This window comes from Pleurodeles waltl, chromosome 10, assembly GCF_031143425.1.
Source record: "Pleurodeles waltl isolate 20211129_DDA chromosome 10, aPleWal1.hap1.20221129, whole genome shotgun sequence".
Classification (NCBI taxonomy): domain Eukaryota; kingdom Metazoa; phylum Chordata; class Amphibia; order Caudata; family Salamandridae; genus Pleurodeles; species Pleurodeles waltl.
In genome coordinates, this window is record NC_090449.1 from 1,084,900,519 (window position 1) to 1,084,920,031 (window position 19,513).

The 19,513-nt window shown below is 48.1% G+C and overlaps 1 protein-coding gene across 6 annotated transcripts in view; it reads left to right on the forward strand.

Annotated features, from left to right (window-relative positions):
* The window catches only part of LOC138262284 (NXPE family member 4-like), a 505,255-nt gene that overhangs the window by 392,667 nt on the left and 93,075 nt on the right, over positions 1 to 19,513 (forward strand). The window lies entirely within an intron of this gene.

Genomic DNA, 19,513 nt, shown 5'->3' on the forward strand with positions numbered 1-19,513 from the left:
CGGGACTGTCTCACCTTCATTAAATGTGACATAAGTAAACCCAATGGCCCCAGCTATTACCCTGATGACCAAATGTGTCTTATTGTCCCGCATGTGTAAATGTTTTGCTGCTAGCATATCTGCCTGCAACTCTTGAAGAGTATGTGTATGTTCAATTGTCCAGAATTTGCTTGAAAAATCAGGAAGTATTAATTCATATAAAGGTTTTATGCTCGTAGCATAATCAGGAATGTATGTTCTGCCAAAATTTAGAAAGCCCAACAATGATTGTAGTTTTTTAATCGTATTTGGTGGTTGCAATTGTGCACATTTTTCTAAAAATTGTGGGGCTAGGCTCTTCCCTTCATTCGACAGCTCATATCCCAGGAACAGGACGCTGAGGAAGGCAATTTTTTATTTTTTTAAGTTACATTTGTAGCCGAGTTCAGCAAGCCCTACAACGATGCAGGCTACCCATCTTAAATGTTGTAGCAACTCGTCATCCGTGAGATGTATATCATCCACATATGACAACGCTTCAGGGTCTATCTTGTGTAAGATAGCAGTCACACGAGCTGCAAACAGTCCTGGGCTGTTCTTATACCCTTGAGGCAAACAACATAATTTTTTCTGGGAGCCTAGTGCCCTAAATCTTGTTAAATCTCTGCTTTCAGGTGCTATATTCTGACAGAAGAATCTATTCGAGATATCCAAAGTCGTTTTATATTTTTTCCGCACAATGTTACTCATAAGTGCAGTTCTGTGCGAATTTGTATAGCATATGTACGTGTATGTCCATTTAAATGTCTGTAGTCTAAGACTATTCTATATGAATGGTCCGGTTTAGCTACAGGGAATAAGGGATTATTCATCGGCGAGACACAGGGTTCAATCACCCCCTGGTATTCTAATTGCGTAAGTATTTCTCTCACCGGTGCTCTTGCTTAATTTTTTATGGATACTGCGGTTGTGGCTGAGGTTCACCTTTAATGGGAATTACATGGTATGGAGAATCCCTGTCCCACCCTACGTGATTTCTATATAACGCAGGTGCTTGTGCAAGAGCCCATTCTATAGAATAGGACTCAGCAAGTTCCTCTGGAACAAGGGGTGAGAAGGAAGGTTTAATAACCTCCTCCCCAGCTGGGCAGGTGCGGACAAAATCAAGCAGCCAATCTTGTTCGGCCAACAAAATGTCATGTATTTTAACTACAGGATCCCAGAAGATTGCGTGTATGGTGCGTTCAATGTCTCCTTCCAATTGTAGAGTTACTCTATACACCCTATTGGGTTCGGAGACACGCATATCTGCTGTTTCTACTTGTATGAAGTCATCAGTTGCTTTCACCTCCAGATGCTCTAGAAGATTCCGTCGAACTATTGTGACCTCTGCCGCGCGGTCTAGCAGTGCTAGAGCCCAGTTCTTGTTCTTCAAGAGAACCCTCTTCCTGAGTGGCATGTCTAACCGAGACAGCCGCCACTTTTTTCTTTTTAAATTGTTGTTGTACTGGTTTCTCTTCCTTCTTAACAGAAACCTCCGAAGAGCATTGTGATTCCTGTCTCGGTTTCACGTACTCTGTTCTCCAATCTGATCACTTACCTCTCTCATTTCTCTTTTCCGATGAGTCCTGAAAGGAAACAGATTGGCGTGTATCAGTATATTGAAATCTATCAGGCGTTTTTATATTCTCTCTATTTCTGAGATTATACCTATTCTGTGGGGTCTCCGTGCGTGGAGATTCTCCCCTTTCTTTTTTAGGCGTTTGTTGTTTTTTCTCTCAGCGTTTCTTATTACCCTCAGGTTGTTGTTTAGTATTGTCTTTATTAATTTTACCCTGAAACTGAGGTTTTTTTTAGTCTAGCCCCAAGGCTATCTCGACCGATACTGGAATACGTTTCAACTATTGTTTTAGGCAGTTCCCGCTCCTGATCTTGTTGAGGAACGTTACAAAGACGCATGAGCACTGCAAGTGCAACTGCTTCCCCTTTAAGATGACTTAGGATAATTGAAGAAACCGTGGCAAAGTTGCCCATCAGTTGCATTCCTAAATCTAAGGCCGGGGCAGCCCCGTATTCATCTTGAATTTGTTTAAGCACTTCCGGTAGGTTGGCTAATGTCGGTGTACTGTGTGCCGTTGTATAGAGCGCGACAAATACCGTGCCCCATATATTACAGCATTCAACTGTAGGAACCATCCCAAAGGTCAAGCACATAGTTAATATTGTATGTTTATCCTGAGGTTCCGTATGGGGAAATACCGCCTCCAGGGTCTCCTCTCGTTTTGCTGGGACTTTACCCATAATAGAGTGTACAGTCAACGGATTTATACCTGGTGTTACTGCATGTGGATGTGCTGGAGCAGCACGCGCTGGGTTTGTATTTAGTGTCTGCATCACAAATTGTACTAAACGTCTATATATTGCTGTTAATTCAGTATATAAGCGTCGAACCTCGGTTACCGCCATATTTGCAACCGCAGGATGAGGTGTATATGTGGCCAATAAAGGCCAGGTCGGACCATCATTACTTAGTGGACCTAACCTTACTGGTAATATTGTATGGGGTAGGGCACCATCAAGCCAAATATTATGTTCTTGATAAGATAGAGGTATCTCCAAGTATGTGTACGCCCTGTACTGCCCAGGCGCATTCGCAACTGTATATGTATGGAATGTATTTGTGTTCCCATCAACTGCTGGAAATGTGACCCAAGAATAGAACAGTTCTGTTCTATAGGCTGTGTGAGCATCCACCACAACTCCACCTGTGCTGTAAGTCCATGTGCTAATAAATGTGTCGTAAGTGGATGTCTCATATTAAGAGCTATTTGTACAGCCTGGGGATTTGCCATTATAAAGCCCTAAAGCTTCAGAGAAGGCACACCAAGACAGGGTCTTTTTTCCTTTTACGGTTCAAGCTTGAACAACCACCCGCTGTAAAATAGGGTTACCTATACGGCGATGGTGGAAATCATCACTACCACGAACGTCTCCGTATACGGAACTGAGGGTTCATTATATTATATGAGACCGAGATATACCGGTGGACCCGAAAATTAGAGCCTGACCAAACGTTGGCGGCGCCATGTCGCGGAGGATCTCATTATCCTAATGAGACTACTGGATTTTGAGCGGCAAGATCGTTCACAGGGTGGGGAACTAAGTCTGACCCACGGTGAAGGACCCTTATCACTCTAAATCCGGGTTTTGCTCCGGCTAACTAGCAATGCCTCATCTCTCTCAAAGGGAAGAGACAATTGGGCAGCCGAGCGCATGACATCTTAACACTTCCCAGGAAAGTCGTGGTCACTCAGGTCACAACCAGTTCTCACATACACAGTACGGTCTCACATAGAAATGACAAAGTCAGTTTAAGTTTTAAAGATTGGTTTAATAAAACCACTGCATTTTAGATAGCAAAGCGTGAGCTGCAATAACCAGAACTACACAACACAGTAGGATTAAAATAGCAACGATGAGAGTGAAGCACAAGAATAAGGCTATTATAGTGCCACTAGATTATGTTCTCTCTAAGTTATATTCTGAGCACAGCATGTGAAGCTCTAAGCCTGCCTTTCAGGTTCCCCTGGGAGGACATCAACCCTCAGACCTGAGCAAAGGCCTGTAATCTGCATCAGCATCTGCAACGGGGCATTCAGCATCTAGTTGTAGGTTACTGGCCGGAATCTCCCTCTTGACGTGTACTAGGGCTAGGAAGTGTTTTTATACTAACACGCAGATGTTCTAAGAAAATGTCCCTACTTAAGGATGTGTATTTTCTATGAATACTGGAGACTAAACTTCTACCACGTTTACCGGCAATGTACCAGACTGTAACCTTGACTGAAGCACAGGGCAATCAAGACTACATTATTTGAGAACACACTGCTGAACTAAGCTAAACAGTGTAATAGAAGGAAATAAAAACAAGACCGTAAAACTGGTTATTGTAAAATAACAGTGCGAGGCAGAATAAAATGTATCTAGGGCAAAGTGCACAGCAGCCTAGTATGTTAAACTAACGTGCATGAAGTTATATTAAAAATGGCTACACTACACTGTAGGAGGCTGGCCTGGCTTAGCCCTTATTAGTGTAGAAGAGGTGTTTCTAGCAGCTTAGGCTGATAGAAGGTAGCTATGGCAAAGCAGCTTAGGCTGAACTAGGAGACATGTAAAGCTCCTACTATGCCACTGGTGTCATATGCACAATGTTATAAGAAAAACACAATACACAGATATACTAAAAATAAAGGTACTTTATTTTTATGACAATATGCCAAAAGTATCTCAGTGAGTACCCTCAGTATGAGGATGAGAAATACACAAGATATATGTACACAAACCAAATTTATGCAGGTTATAGCAAGAGAAGTAATGCAAGCAGTGTAAAGTTATAATAGATTGCAATAGGAGCACATAGGTGTAGGGGCAACACAAACCATATACTCCAAAAGTGGAATGCAAATCACGAATGGACCCCAAACCTATGTGAGCTTGTAGAGGGTCGCTGGGACTGTAAGAAAACAGTGAGGGTTAGAACAATAGCCCACCCCAAGACCCTGAAAGGTAGGTGTAAAGTGTACCTACTAACCCCAGAGAACACAGAAGTCATGATAGGGGGATTCTGCAAGGAAAACAAACACCAGCAATGCAACAACAGTGGATTTCTGGACCTGAGTACCGGTAAGACAAGGGGACCAAGTCCAAGAGTCGCAACAGTGTCGAGAGTGGGCAGGAGCCCAGGAAATGCCAGCTGAGGGTGCAAGGAAGCTGCCACCTGTTGGAAGAAGCTTAGTGTTTTGCAAGAACAAAGAGGACTAGGAACTTCCCCTTTGGAGGATGGATGTCCCACGTCGTGAAGAAGCTTGCAGAGGTGTTCCCACACAGAAAGACAGCAAACAAGCCTTGCAAGGGTCGCGGTTAGGGTTTTTGGATGCTGCTGTGGCCCAGGAGGAACCGGGATGTCGCCACTTGGATGAGGAGACAGAGGGGGCGCCCAGCAAGTCAGGGAGCCCTCACAGAAGCAGGCAGCACCCACAGAAGTACCGGAACAGGCACTTAGAAGAGGAGTGAACCGGAGTCCACACGAAGTCACAAAAGGGAGTCCCACGATGCCGGAGGACAACTCAGAAGGTTCTGCACTGCAGGTTAGAGTGTCGGGGACCCAGGCTTGGCTGTGCATGAAGGAAATCATGGAAGAGTGCACAGGAGCCGGAGCAGCTGCAAATCACGCGGTACCCAGCAATGCAGTCTAGCGTGGTGAGGCAAGGACTTACCTCCACTAAACTTGGACTGAAGAGTCACTGGACTGTGGGAGTCACTTGGACAGAGTTGCTGAGTTCCAGGGACCATGCTCGTCGTGCTGAGAGGGTACCCAGAGGACCGGTGATGCAGTCTTTTGTTGCATGCGGTTGCAGGGGGAAGATTCCGTCGATCCACTGGAGATTTCTTCAGAGCTCCTGGTGCAGAAAGGAGGCAGGCTACCCCCAGAGCATGCACCACCTGGAAACAGTCGAGAAAGCCGGCAGGATGAGCAATACAAGGTTGCTAGTAGTCGTCTTTGCTACTTTGTTGCGGTTTTGCAGGCGTCCTGAGTAATCAGCGGTCGATCCTTTGGCAGAAGGTGAAGAGGGAGATGCAGAGGAACTCTGGTGAGCTCTTGCATTCGTTATCTAAAGAATTCCCCAACGCAGAGCCCCTAAATAGCCAGAAAAGGAGGTTTGGCTACTTAGGAAGGAGGATTGGCTACAAAGAGAGGTAAGAGCCTATCAGAAGGAGCCTCTGACATCACCTGCTGGCACTGGCCACTCAGAGCAGTCCAGTGTGCCACAGACACCTCTGTTTCCAAGATGGCAGAGGTCTGGGACATCCTGGAGGAGCTCTGGGCACCTCCCCTGGGAGGTGAAGGTCAGGGGAGTGGTCACTCCGCTTTCCTTTCTCCAGTTTCTCACCAGAGCAGGGCTGGGGATCCCTAAACCAGTGTAGACTGGCTTATGCAGAGATGGGCACCATCTGTGCCCATCAAAGCATTTCCAGAGGCTGGGGGAGGCTACTCCTCCCCAGCCTTCACACCTGTTTCCAAAGGGAGAGGGTGTTACACCCTCTCTCAGAGGAAATCCTTGGTTCTGCCTTCCTGGGCCAGGGCTGCATGGACCCCAGGAGGGCAGAAACCTGTCTGAGGGTTGGCAGCAGCAGCAGCTGCAGTGGAGACCCCGGAAAGGCAGTTTGGCAGTACCCAGGTTCTGTGCTAGAGACCCGGGGGATCATGGGATTGTCTCTGACAATTCCATGATCTCAGACATGTTACATGGCTATGTTCGGAGTTACCATTGTGACGTTGTACATAGGTAGTGACCTATGTACAGTGCACGCATGTAATGGTGTCCCCGCACTCACAAAGTCCGTGGAATTTGCCCTGAACGATGTGGGGGCACTTTGGCTAGTGCCAGGGAGCCCTCACACTAAGTAACTTTGCATCCAACCTACCCCAGGTGAAGGTTAGACATATAGGGGACTTATAAGTTACTTAAGTGCAGTGGTAACTGGCTGTGAAATAACGTGGACATTATTTCACTCAGGCTGCACTGGCAGGCCTGTGTAAGAATTGTCAGAGCTCCCTATGGGTGGCAAAAGAAATGCTGCAGCCCGTAGGGATCTCCTGGAACCCCAATACCCTGGGTACCTCAGTACCATATACTAGGGAATTATATGGGTTTACCATTATGCCAATGTAAATTGGTGAAATTGGTCACTAGCCTGTTAGTGACAAATTTGGAAAGCAGAGAGAGCATAACCACTGAGGTTCTGGTTAGCAGAGCCTCAGTGAGTCAGTTAGTCATCACCCAGGGAACACATACAGGGCACATACTTATGAGCACTGGGGCCCTGACTGGCAGGGTCCCAGTGACACATAGACTAAAACAACATATACACAGTGAAATATGGGGTAACATGCCAGGCAAGATGGTACTTTCCAAATGAAAGGTATTTCACTCAGGTATCTTAATAACTCTGAATCAACACAATATCATGTACAGTTTTGGCAAAAATGGCAATAACCTATTTTAAAACTAGACACAGTGCAATTTTCAACAGTTCCTGGGGGAGGTAAGTTTTGCTTAGTTTTTGCAAGTAAGTAAAACACCTACAGGGTTCAAAGTTGGGTCCAAGGTAGCCCACCGTTGGGGGTTCAGGGCAACCCCAAAGTTACCACACCAGCAGGTCAGAGCCGGTCAGGTGCAGAGGTCAAAGTGGTGCCCAAAACGCAGAGGCTTCAATGGAGAAGGGGGGTGCCCCGGTTCCAGTCTCCCAGCAGGTAAGTACCAGCGACTTCGGAGGGTAGATCAGGGGGGTTTTGTAGGGCACCGGGGGAGACACAAGTCAGCACAGAAGTACACCCTCAGGGGCATGGGGGCGGCCGGGTGAAGAGTGCAAACAGGCGTCGGGTTTGCATTTGGTTTCAAAGGGAGACCCAGGAGTCTCTTCAGCAAAGCAGGCAGACAAGGGGGGGAGCTCCTTGGGGTAGCCACCACCTGGGCAAGGGAGAGGGCCACCTGGGGGTCGTTTCTGCACTGGAGGTCGGATCCTTCAGGTCCTGGGGGCTGCGGGTGCAGTGTCTTTACCAGGCGTCGGGTTCTTTGAAGCAGGCAGTCGCGGTCAGGGAGAGCCTCTGGATTCCCTCTGCAGGCGTCGCTGTGGAGGTTCAGGGGGGTCAACTCTGGCTACTCACGGGCTCGCAGTCGCCGGGGAGTCCTCCCTGTAGTGTTGTTTCTCCGCAGGTCGAGCCGGGGGCGTCGGGTGCAGAGTGGAAAGTCTCACGCTTCCGGCGAGAAACGTGGAGTCCTTTAAAAGTTGTTTCTTTGTCGCAAGTTTCAGTCTTTGTGGAACAGGGCCACTGTCCTCGGGAGTTCTTGGTCCTTTTAGATGGAAGGAGGTCGCTGGACCCTGGGGGATGCTTCGCTGTTGCATTTTTTCTCGAAGTGGGGAGACAGGACGGTAGGGCTGGGGCCAAAGCAGTTGGTGTCTCCGTCTTCTCTGGAGGGCATCAGGCCAGTAGTCCTTCTTCATCTTCAGGTTGCAGGAATCTATTTTCCTCGGTACTGGGGGTCCCTAAATACTAAATTTAGGGGTGTGTTTAGGTCTGGGGGTTAGTAGCCAATGGCTACTAGTCCTGAGGGTGGCTACACCCTCTTTGTGCCTTCTCCCTGAGGGGAGGGGGGGCACATCCCTAATCCTATTGGGGGAATCCTCCATTTGTAAGATGGAGGATTTCTAAAAGTCAGAGTCACCTCAGCTCAGGATACCTTAGGGGTTGTCTTGACTGGCCAGTGACTCCTCCTTGTTTTTCTCATTATCTCCTCCGGCCTTGCCGCCAAAAGTGGGGCCGTGGCCGGAGGGGGCGGGCACCTCCACTAGCTGGGATGCCCTGTGGCGCTGTAACAAAGGGGGTGAGCCTTTGAGGCTCACCGCCAGGTGTTACAGTTCCTGCAGGGGGAGTTGAGAAGCACTTCCACCCAGTACAGGCTTTGTTACTAGACACAGAGGCCCTCATTCTGACCTTGGCGGGCGGCGGAGGCCGCCCGCCAAAGTCCCGCCGTCAGGTTACCGTTCCGCGGTCGAAAGACCGCGGCGGTAATTCTGACTTTCCCGCTGGGCTGGCGGGCGGTCGCCTTCAGACCGCCAGCCAGCCCAGCGGGAAAGAGGCTTCCACGATGAAGCCGGCTCGGAATCGAGCCGGCGGAGTGGAAGCTGTGCGACGGGTGCAGTTGCACCCGTCGCGTATTTCACTGTCTGCGCAGCAGACAGTGAAATACATGTAGGGGCCCTCTTACGGGGGCCCCTGCAATGCCCATGCCAGTGGCATGGGCACTGCAGGGGCCCCCAGGGGCCCCGCGACCCCCCCTACCGCCATCCGGATCTCGGCGGTCCGAGAGGATTCAATGGGGCCGCAGAGGATTCAATGGGGCCGCGGTACACTGGCGGGACCCCGCCAGTGGTGCCGGTCCGACCGCGGCTTTACCGCCGCGGTCGGAATCCCCATTGGAGCACCGCCGGCCTGTCGGCGGTGCTCCCGCGGTCCTCCGCCCTGGCGGTCAAAGACCGCCAGGGTCAGAATGACCACCAGAGTGACAAAGGCACTCTCCCCATGTGCCCAGCAACATGTCTGGTGTGTGGCAGGCTGGCAAAACTAGTCAGTCCACACTGGAAGTCAGGTATGGTTTCAGGGGGCATCTCTAAGATGCCCTCTGGGTGTATTTCACAATAAAATGTACACTGGCATCAGTGTGCATTTATTGTGCTGAGAAGTTTGAAACCAAACATCCCAGTTTTCAGTGTAGCCATTATGGTGCTGTGGAGTTCGTATATGACAGACTCCCAGACCATATACTCTTCTGGCTACCCTGCACTTAAAATGTCTGAGGTTTTGCTTAGACACTGTAGGGGCATAGTGCTCATGCACCTATTCCCTCACCTGTGGTATAGTGCACCCTGCCTTAGGGCTGTATGGCCTGCTAGAGGGGTGACTTATCTATGCCTTAGGCAGTGTGAGGTTGGCATGGCACCCTGAGGGGAGTGCCATGTCGACTTAGTCATTTTCTCCCCATCAGCACACACAAGCTGGCAAGCAGTGTGTCTGTGCTGAGTGAGGGGTCCCCAGGGTAGCATAAGACATGCTGCAGGCCTTAAAGACCTTCCCTGGCATCAGGGCCCTTAGTGCTAGGGATACCAGTTACAAGGGACTTACCTGGATGCCAGGATGTGCCAATTGTTGAGACAAAGGTACAGTTTTTGGAAAGAACACTGGTGCTGGGGCCTGGTTAGCAGGCCTCAGCACACTTTCAAACATAACTTGGCCTCAGCAAAGGCAAAAAGTCAGGGGGTAACCATGCCAAGGAGGCATTTCCTTACACAACCCCCCTCCCCCCCAAACGAAAGAGGATGAGACTAACCTTTCCCAAGAGAGTCTTCATTTTCTAAGTGAAAGAACCTGGAAAGGCCATCTGCATTGGCATGGGCAGTCCCAGGTCTGTGTTCCACTCTTAAGTCCATTCCCTGTAGGGAGATGGACCACCTCAACAGTTTTGGATTTTCACCTTTCATATGCATTAGCCATCTGAGAGGTCTGTGGTCAGTTTGAACTACAAAGTGAGTACCAAAGAGGTATGGTCTCAGCTTCTTCAAGGACCAAGCCACAGCAAAAGCCTCCCTCTCAATGGAACTCCAACGCTGCTCCCTGGGGAGTAACCTCCTGCTAATGAAAGAAACAGGCTGGTCAAGGTCATCATCATTTGTTTGGGACAAAACTGCCCCTATCCCATGTTCAGAGGCATCAGTCTGCACAATGAACTGCTTGGAGTAATCTGGAGCTTTTAGAATTGGTACTGTGCACATAGCTTGTTTCAGGGTGTCAAAGGCCTGTTGGCATTCTACAGTCCAGTTTATCTTCTTAGGCATTTTCTTGGAGGTAAGTTCTGTGAGGGGTGTCACTATTGATCCATATCCCTTCACAAACCTCCTGTAGTAGCCAGTCAAGCCAAGGAATGTCCTGACTTGAGTCTGGGTTTTTGGAGCTACCCAGTCCAGAATAGTCTGGATCTTGGTTTGGAGTGGCTGAACTTGGCCTCCACCTACAAGGTGTCCCAAGTAAACCACAGTTCCCTGCCCTATCTGACATTTGGATGCCTTGATAGAGAGGCCTGCTGCTTGCAGGGCCTTCAAAACCTTCTTCAGGTGGACCAGGTGATCCTGCCAGTAGGAGCTAAAGATAGCAATATCGTCAAGATAAGCTGCACTAAAGGACTCCAAGCCAGCAAGGACTTGATTCGCCAACCTTTGGAAGGTGGCAGGGGCATTCCTTAAGCCAAAGGGCATACCAATAAACTGATAATGCCCATCAGGTGTGGAAAATGCTGTCTTTTCTTTTGCTCCTGGTGCCATTTTGATTTGCCAGTACCCTGCTGTCAAGTCAAATGTACTTAAGTATCTGGCAGCACCTAGTTTGTCAATCAATTCATCTGCCCTTGGAATGGGATGGGCATCTGTCTTGGTGACTGAATTAAGTCCTCTGTAGTCCACACAAAACCTCATCTCTCTCTTACCATCCTTGGTGTGAGGTTTGGGGACTAAGACCACTGGGCTAGCCCAGGGGCTGTCAGAGTGCTCAATGACTCCCAATTCCAGCATCTTGTGGACTTCCACTTTGATGCTTTCCTTAACTTGGTCAGACTGTCTGAAAATGTTGTTTTTGACAGGCATGCTGTCTCCTGTGTCCACATCATAAGAAGTCCTTGCTTGCTGATCCATTCAGGAGAGGTAAAACTAAATGAAATTGATTTGCCATTGACTTTTTTTCTTTCTTTTAAGGTACCAATCGCTATATTTTTGCTAAGAGCCATAGCTAGATGTTTTTCCAAATCAACTTTTTGTCTAACTTTTCCTTTTTGCATGAAGGCCAATCATGCTATTAGATTTAGAGGGTTAGTTAACGTGTCCATGTTCAACAATCGTTATAAACAATGATTGATTTTGTTCATATGTAAACGTCTAAATGTATGTTATCTCTATAGTACAGTTATTGTTGATATTAACTTTATGGTAACTCTTGAATATTTGATGTTAAATGCTTTGGTAAAATTGAGGTTCTTCCTCTGTTTTGGTCAGCCTGTGTTCCTTATCTATGTTTATCAGTTGACATTGAGATTGCTTTACTTGACTTTACCATTGTTAATCTAGGGCAATAAACATTCTAACTTTTACTAAAAGGCGTGGTTATTCATGGTCACATGGGCCATGGTGTGTGAAGATTACTGACTCAAAGAAATTGATAAATGTTAATCGTATTTTGTTGTTTTATTGTTAATTGGGTTGGGAGTAAGTTTTGTGCCCATGGTGGAACACTCTTAACTGAGTCCAAAGCTCCATTGAACTTCTAACGCGTCCCCTTATAAATACATTATAAAACGACAAGTAAGTCCAGATGCCTTCATAGAGGCCATCAGATTGGATGAACCTAGCCAGGGGCTCAAAAAAAGCACCAAAGAGATAGGTTAATAGAAGTCAAGATCACTGGGGCTCAGGAAGTTATATTTTGGGAGGTTGAAAAATTATCTACAAGTCGTTGACTAGAGTATAGCAAACCATTTATGGACACTGCCCCTACGTGCTTGGAGTCTGTCCAACAGAATGGTGCAGTCAATAGTACAAAATGCTGACAGATCATGAAGAATCAGGGCTCAGACAACACCATCTGCAACAAACTGGAAAGAATTCTAAGCAACTTCCAAGACCTATTTTATAGAGTGAAAACCTGGCTGTGCACCATCCAAGATATTACTCTCTTTTTCTGATGTGACCTGCAAGGTGTTTTTCACCAAGATTTTAGCAGATGAGGCTTCTTTAGACAATGCCGTCCAACACTATCTTTGAAATGAGAAGACATCAATCCCTGAGCCAAATATTAAGGATATTGTAGAGGGATGAGTCGCTAGGTGGGTTTAAGCATCTGGTGAGGATGACCAGTCATGGACTATGGGGCTGATGTATATGATGTAGGTCCCACTTACGTCCACCGAAGGGAGGCTCAGAGAAGTGAAGGCGTGTGGAGGAGGAGTAATGCCAGCGGGGTTGGCGTGTTCATCCTCAAAGATGATGCGCTTAATATCCATAGCATTTTGCTTAAAAATACAGCACAAAGATTCACACAGTTCTCGCCAGGAGAGAATGGTAAGCTCCTCAGCAGTGTGAGCAACATCTTTTTGAGTGTTATTCGCCTCACGGGTGCCAATGGGGAGGAAGTGCTTACACAGTGCCTTTGACCTCCACCTATATTCCTCAATTACAAACATGTTGAGTTCAAATGTGTTGCAAGAGTACTCACATCTCAAGACAATTGTCAATTGTAGTTTGGGCGTAGCTCTTGAGAAGATACATTTTGATTTAGAAGGAGTTATTTACTAGGGTTGGAGACCCCTCTTAAGCCACAGAGATGCTCTGACCATAATGACCTGTTTGGCCAAGTCCAGTTTCATCAGTCTACTTGGCAAGGCTTTCAATTGACTAAACTTGGTTCAGAGCTACTGGTTAATGAAAAGTTGATCAGACCATGAGTGATACTTGGACGGCAGACAGTCTCTCACGGCTATTACTTTTGGGGTAGAGTAGTTCTCCGCAAAAATATATCAGCACTAGATTTCTCTTGTAGGAAAGTACCATCTTTCTTGGCATGTTACCCCCAATTTCTGTCTGTTTGTCAGTGTGTTTTTACTGTCTCAATGGGATCCTGCTAGTCAGGACCCCAGTGCTCATAGTTTGTGGCCTATTGTAGGAAAGTACCATCTTGCCTGGCTTGTTACCCCCATTTTTACTGTATGTATGTTTGTTTTTGACTATGTGTCAAACGTTTGCCCTGTATGCTCATAAAGTATGCCCTGTATGTGTTCCCTGTGTGGCGCCTAACTGTATCACTGAGGCTCTGCTTACCAGAACCTCAGTGTTTATGCTCTCTAAAATTGTCACTGCAGGCTAGTGACTAATTTTACCAATTCTCATTGGCACACTGGAACACCCTTATAATTCCCTTGTATATGGTACCTAGGTACCCAGGGTATTGGGGTTCTAGGAGATCCCTATATAGGGGCTGCAGCATTTCTTTTGCCACCCATAGGGAGCTCAGCCAATTCTTACACAGGCCTGCCACTACAGCCTGTGTGAAATATCGTCCACGTTATTTCACAGTCATTTTACACTGCACTGAACTCACCTATATCTCTAACCCTCACTTGGTGAAGGTTAGGTGCAAATTTACTTAGTGTGTGGGCAACCTGGCACTAGCCAAGGTGCCCCCACTTTGTTCAGGGCAAATTCCCCGGACTTTGTGAGTGCGGGGACACCATTACACGTGTGCACTACATATAGGTCAATACCTATATGTAGCGTCACAATGGTAACTCCGAACATGGCCATGTAACATGTTTAGGATCATGGAATTGTCACTCAATACCATTGTGGTATTGGGGGGACAATTCCATGCATTCCCGGGTATCCAGCATAGAGCCCGGGTACTGCCAAAAAAACTTTCCGGAGTCTCCACTGCAGCTACTGCTGCTGCCAACCCCTCAGACAGGTTTCCGCCCCCCTGGGGCCTGGGCAGCCCAGTCCCAGGAAGGCAGAACAAAGGATTTCCTCTGAGAGAGAGTGTTACACCCTCTATCTTTGGAAATAGGTGTGAAGGGCATGGGAGGAGTAGCCTCTCCTGGCCTCTGGAAATGCTTTGAAGGGCACAGATGGTGCCCTCCTTGCATAGGCCAGTCTACACCAGTTCAGGGATCCCCTCAGCTCTGCTCTGGTGCGAAACTGGACAAAGGGAAGGGGAGTGACCACTCCCCTGACCCGCACCTCCTATGGTAGGTGCCCAGAGCTCGTCCAGTGTGTCCCAGACCTCTGCCATCTTGATTGCAGAGGTGTGAGGGCACAATTGACAGCTCTGAGTGGCCAGTGCCAGCATGTGACGTCAGAGACCCCTCTTGATAGGTGCTTACCTTTCTCTGTAGCCAATCCTCCTCTGAGGGCTATTTAGGGTCTCTCCTGTGGGCATCTCACCAGATAACGAATGCAAGAGCTCACCAGAGTTCCCCTGCACTTCCCTCTTTGACTTCTGCCAAGGATCGACCGCTGACTGCTCCAGGACGCCTGCATAACCACAACAAAGTAGCAAGAAGACAACCAGCAACCTAGTAGTGCCTCATCCTGCTGGCTTTCTCGACTGTTTCCTGGTGGTGCAGGCTCTGAGGGCTGTCTGCCTTCACCCTGCACTGGAACCCAAGAGGAGATCTCCCATGGGTCGATGGAATCTTCCCCCTGCTAACGCAGACACCAAACTTCTTCATCACAGGTCCTCTGGGTCCCCTCTCATCCTGACGAGCATGGTCTCTGGAACACAGGAGCTGGGTCCAAGTGTCTTCACAGTCCAGTGGCCCTTCTGTCCAAATTTGATGGCGGTAACTCCTTGCCTCCCTACGCCAGACAGTAAAACTGTGTACTGCGTGAACTGCAGCTATTCGGGCTTCAGTGCACTTTTGCAAGAATTCCTTTGTGCACAGCCTAGCCCAGGTCCCCAGCACTTCGTCCTGCATTGCCCAACTCGCTGAGTTGGACTCCGGCATTGTGGGACCCTCTTTTGTGGCTCTGAGTCGACCGTCGTCCTCAGATCTTCTAAGTGCCTTTTCAGGTACTTCTGCGGGTGCTGCCTGCTTCTGCATGGGCTCCCTGTGTTGCTGAGTTTCCCCTCTGTCTCTTCCTCTAAGGGGCGACCTTCTAGTCCTTCCTGGGCCCTGGCAGCACCCAAAACCTTCAACCGAGACTCTTGCAGCTAGCAAGGCTTGCTTGCAGTCTTTCTGCATGGAAATAACTCTGCATCCTCCAGCACGCCATGGGACATCTTCAGACCAAAGGGGAAGTTCCTGGCACCTTTCGTTGTTGCAGAATCTTTGGATTCTTCCATCCGGAGGGAGCCCTTTTGCACCTTTATCCGGGGTTTAGTGGGCTCCTGACCCCCCCCCAGGACACTTGTGTGACTCTTGGACTTGGTCCCCTTCCTTTGCAGGTCCTCAGGTCCAGGAATCCGTCTTCAGTGCTTTGTAGTCAGTTGTTGTGTTTGCAGAATACCCTATCTTGAACTTTCTGACTTTCTGGGGTAGTAGGGTAACTTTACTCCTACTTTTCTGGGTCTTGGGGTGGGGTATCTTGGACACCCTTAGTGTTTTCTTACACTCCCATCGACCCTCTACACACTACACTAGGCCTGGGGTCCATTCGTGGTTCACATTCCACTTTTGGAGTATATGGTTTGTGTTGCCCCTGGGCCTATTGTCTCCTATTGCATTCTATTGTGTTCTACAGTATTTGCACTACTTTTCTAACTGTTACTTACCTGATTTTGGTTTGTGTGTATATTTTGTGTATATTACTTACCTCTTAAGGGAGTATATCCTCTGAGATACTTTTGGCATATTGTCACTAAAATAAAGTACCTTTATTTTTGGTAACTCTAAGTATTGTGCTTTCTTGTGATATAGTGCTATATGATCTAAGTGGTATAGTAGTGGCTTTGCATGTCTCCTAGTTCAGCCTAAGCTGATCTGCTATAGCTACCTCTATCAGCCTAAGCTGCTAGAACACTTCTACTCTACTAATAAGGGATAACTGGGCATGTCACAAGGTGTAAGTACCACAACGTACCCACTTTAAGCCAGGCCAGCCTCCTACAGTCCCTAGTATAAAGTGCCTAGGTACCCAGGGCACTGGGGTTCCAGGAGATACTTATGGGCTACAGCATTTCTTTTGCCACCCATTAGGAGTTCAAAGAAATCTGCCACTGCAGCCTGAGTGAAATAGTGCACACACTATTTCACAGCCATTTTTCACTGCACCAAGTAACTTATAAGCCACCTATATGTCTAACCTTCACTTCCTGAAGTCTAGGTGCAAAGTTACTGTGTGTGAGGGCACCCTTGCACTACCAAAGGTGCCCCCACATTCTCCAGGACCACTTTCCCAGACTTTGTGAGTGCAGGGACACCATTATAAACGTGCACTACATATATGTCAATACATATATGTAGATTCACAATGGTAACCCCGAATATGGCCATATGAGGTTTCTAATATTGTGAAATTCAACCCCCAATCCAAATCTGGCATTGGTGGCCAATTACATGCACCCTGGGGGCTCCACCATGGACCCCCAGTGCTGCCAAACCAGCTTTCAGAGGTTTCCACAGCAACCCTAGCTGCTGCCACCTCACAGACAGGTTTCTGCCCTCCTGGGGAGTGAGCAGCTCAATCCCAGGAAGGCAGAACAATGTATTTCCATTGGAAAAAGGTGTTACAGGCGGTGGAGGGGTAGCCTCAAAGAGCCTCTGGAAATGCTGTGAAGGGCGCAAACAGTGCCCTCCTTGCATAATCCAGTCTACACCGGTTCAGGGACCTCCAGTCCCTGCTCTGGCGTGAAGCTGGACAAAGGAAAGGGTAGTTACCACTCCCCTGTCCATCACCACCGCAGGGTGGTGCCCAGAGCTCCTCCAGAGTGCCTCTGGCATTAGCCAACTTGGATTCCAAGGTGTGGGGACCCTCTGGGAGCATCTGAGTGGCCAGTGCCAGCAGGTGATGTCAGAGACCCCTACTGATAGGTGCATACCTAGTTAGGTAACCAATACCCCTCTCAGGGCTATTTAGGGCTGCTCCTCTGGGTGTTTCCTCAGATTCAGTTTGCAAGACTCAACCAGGACTCCTCTGCATCCTCTGCTTAAGCTTCTGACCGTCGGATCAACCGCAGACTGCTCCAGGAACCGCTGTAACAGCAACATAGTATCCAAGAAATCTACTGTGACCTGCAACTTCAGCTCCAGCCAAAAACTGCAATAGTTTCCAGGTTGTGCCCGCTCTGAGGACTGCCTGTCTTCATTTGGCACCGGAAGAACCAAAGGAATCTCCAGTTGAGTGATGGAGTCATTTCCCTGCTTCAGCAGGCACTTCTCTGCAACGACAACTGGTACTCTGGGACTTCTCTCCTATCGAGGCGCGTGATCCCTGAAACACAGGTAGTGGACCGAAATGATCTTGACTGTCCAAAGGTCCAGCTGTTCAAATTTGGTGGAGGTAAGGGCCTGCCTCCCCGTGCCAGACAGTCCCCCTGTGCATCGTGTCCTCTGCAGCTGCTTGGGCTTCTGTGAACATCTTTCAAATGTTCTTCGTACACACTGTAGCCCAGATCTCCAGCACTCTATCCTGTGACACTCAGATCCCTGAGTTGTTCTCTGGCGGCGTGGGATTCCATTGTGTAATGCTGCGACGACCACACTTTGCAACTCCTTTGTCCCCGTGTTCTGGGACTCCCGTGGGTGCTGCCTGGTCTTTTGTGGGCTCTCTAAAGTGCTGAGAGCACCCTCTGCCTCCTCAGTCCGAGTTGAGACCACCAGGTCCCTCACGGGCAGCGCCTCTTTAAAGCAACATGCGTTCTTGCGTGAACCAAGGCTTGTTGGCTGAATTCAGTGATGCAAACAGCCTGCATCCAACAACTCGACGCGGGACATCTCTTGCATCAAGCAGGAACCCACAGCTGTCTTCTTTGGTCCATTTCTATACTTTTCATCTAACCGGAGAATCCACGTTTGCACCTTCATCCAGGTTGGCAGGGGCTCCTGTTCTTCCTGGACTCTTCATTGACTTCTGGACTTGGTCTGCTCTCTCCACAGGTCTTCAGGTCCAGGAATCCATTGGTGGTTTCCTGCAGTCTTGCTTGGTCTTTGCAAAATCCTTTATCACAACTTCTAGTGTGTTCTGAGGAACCTTGCTGTACTTTACTCCTGTTTTCCTGGGCTATGGGGTGGTCTATTTTACTTACCTTTGGTGTTTTCTTACACTCCCAGCACCCCTCTACACACTACACTTGCCTAGGGGGAATTCGACATTCGCATTACACTATTTTAGTATATGGTTTGTGTTGCCCCTAGGCCTGTTGCAACCTATTGTTTTTTTCACTGTTTGCTCTATTTTCTTACTGTGTACTTACCTGATTTCCGTCACTAGTATATATATTGTGTATAATACTTACCACCAGTAGGAGTGTTGCCTCTAAGATATTCTTGGCCTTGTGTCACTAAAATAAAGTACCTTTAGTTTTGGTAACACTGAGTATTGTCTTTACCTGTGTGTAAGGATTGTGTAACTATACTGGTATTGCAGTAGTTTTGCATGTCTCCTAGTTCAGCCTAAGCTGCTCAGCTACAGCTACCTCTAGACAGCCTAAGCTTCTAGAACACTGCCTACATTTCACTAAGGTGGATAGCTGCCCCTAGTATAAGGTGTAAGTACCTCTGGTACCCACTACAAACCAGGATTGCATCTCACAGCTCTCACCGGTGTTACTCTCAGGATAGACTGTCTCTCAAGAGTAATATTCCCAGATTAAAATATGTTTCATCACTAATTTAGAGATGCACTAGCTATCTTCAGTAGTACTCACAGGACAGACTGCCCTCATCAGCAACACTCCCAAAGGTAGGTTGTCCAAAATCAGCAAAACTCCATTGAAGACTTGGTCTTATCAGTTATAATACCAGGGAAGACAGGCTCAGACACATAATACTCCCAGGGCCATATTTATCAGGGAGTTGAGTCACTCTTGCATAATGCAATGTGGTGTATTTACAACACAATTGCCCCTTCCTGCACAAAAACAATCCTCCATACAAAGCAGGCAACTTTGCGCCATGGTGCAAGGGCACCTGCTGGTGCTAGGCAGCCAAAACAGCACCAGCGCTGGGAAAAGGCAGGGATGTGCGTATTCTTTTAAATATGGCACATTCCTACAACTTTCATACACTGCAGTGGAGCAGTGGGACTTGCTGCCCACATCACTTTCTCATATTTACGTCCCCAGTGTGAAATAAGCACAATCATTACCCCTCCTAAGTAGACTGGCTCTCCCCAGTAACCGTGCAGGTGTAGTAGACGAGCTCTCATTGGTCACATAGAT